The sequence below is a fragment of the Triticum dicoccoides genome, chromosome 7A (genome assembly GCF_002162155.2).
Source record: "Triticum dicoccoides isolate Atlit2015 ecotype Zavitan chromosome 7A, WEW_v2.0, whole genome shotgun sequence".
Lineage (NCBI taxonomy): Eukaryota > Viridiplantae > Streptophyta > Magnoliopsida > Poales > Poaceae > Triticum > Triticum dicoccoides.
Window position 1 is genome coordinate 147,946,881 of NC_041392.1, and position 1,242 is coordinate 147,948,122.

A 1,242-nucleotide genomic window follows, 5' to 3' on the forward strand; every position below is an offset into this window, starting at 1 on the left:
TTGGTAGGGTCGCTGGTTTCTTCCTCGGTGGCTTGGGCGGCGGTCTTGCCTATGAAAAGGTTGCACTTCGGTTGCCCATTCAATTTCAACTAATAATGCATGACGGTGAAGTTTTTCTTCTCCAACTTCTTGTAAAAAAAACAAGCACGAGAAAGCTACAAAGTGAAACATTGTCAGCAGTGCATATCCGGCTAGTGAGCAACAAAACAAAGCATATCCGGCCAGTGAGCAACAAAACAAAGCATATCCGGCCAGTGAGCAACAAAACAAAGCATATCCGGCTAGTGATCAACTTACTTGCTCGGTGATTTGTGCACCGCTAGGCCATCATGCGATGAGATGCTTCAAGTGTTCGTTCTACCGTGGAAATAATCACCACCGTCCGAAAATACTTGCCGGAGAAATGGATCCAGGCAGAGGGAGTACTATACGATGCATGCTGCTACGTACTCCCCCCGTTCTGAATTACTTGTCACAGGTATGGATGTATGTAGATGTATTTTAGTTCTAGATACATTCATTTCTGCGACAAGTAATTTGGAACGGAGGGAGTAGTAGGTACCGTTCTACTATGGAAATATTCACCATGGTGAAACCCACGCTAAATCCGCTGTGTGAAAGCATTCAGGTGCATATGTGAGCAGAGAAAATGAAATCTTACGACTACTCTTGGGCCAAGATCTAGTATGAGCATGTTCTTTGTTTAGCAATAGTTGGAGCATGTTCAACCACATCAAGTCAGAAGAAAAATGTTCAACCAAAACTGCACATGGTTAGTGGTCTTCACCTAAAATAAAACCCCAAGTTGTACTAAACATAGTTATTTTCTTCCAATCCAACATATCGTAGTTGTTGGTCTTATGTGAATAGTTTCAGCTTTATTCTCACTTCCACCTTCCTGTTTCATCTCTCTTTCCACTTCCTTCCTGTTTCCCAAGACACCAACTCTTTAGTCAACACTCGATGGCACACCTCAAGCTTCATCTGCACCTGCTTCATGGCACTTGAGCGGGCATGTTTGGTTGGTGGCTAACTTTGTCATAGCTCGCCACATTATGTTTGTCAAACTTGTTTAACCTAACGCTCAAATTCTTAGCCAGATTTTGACTTGCCTCAAGGAATCATGTCACACCTAACTTATCCCTTGCTTATTTCTCACAAAAAAAACTTGCTTTGGGTACGGTAGAACCAAACATCCGCCTAACTTGATGTGTCAAAGTATGGCTAGATACCAAACAGCCC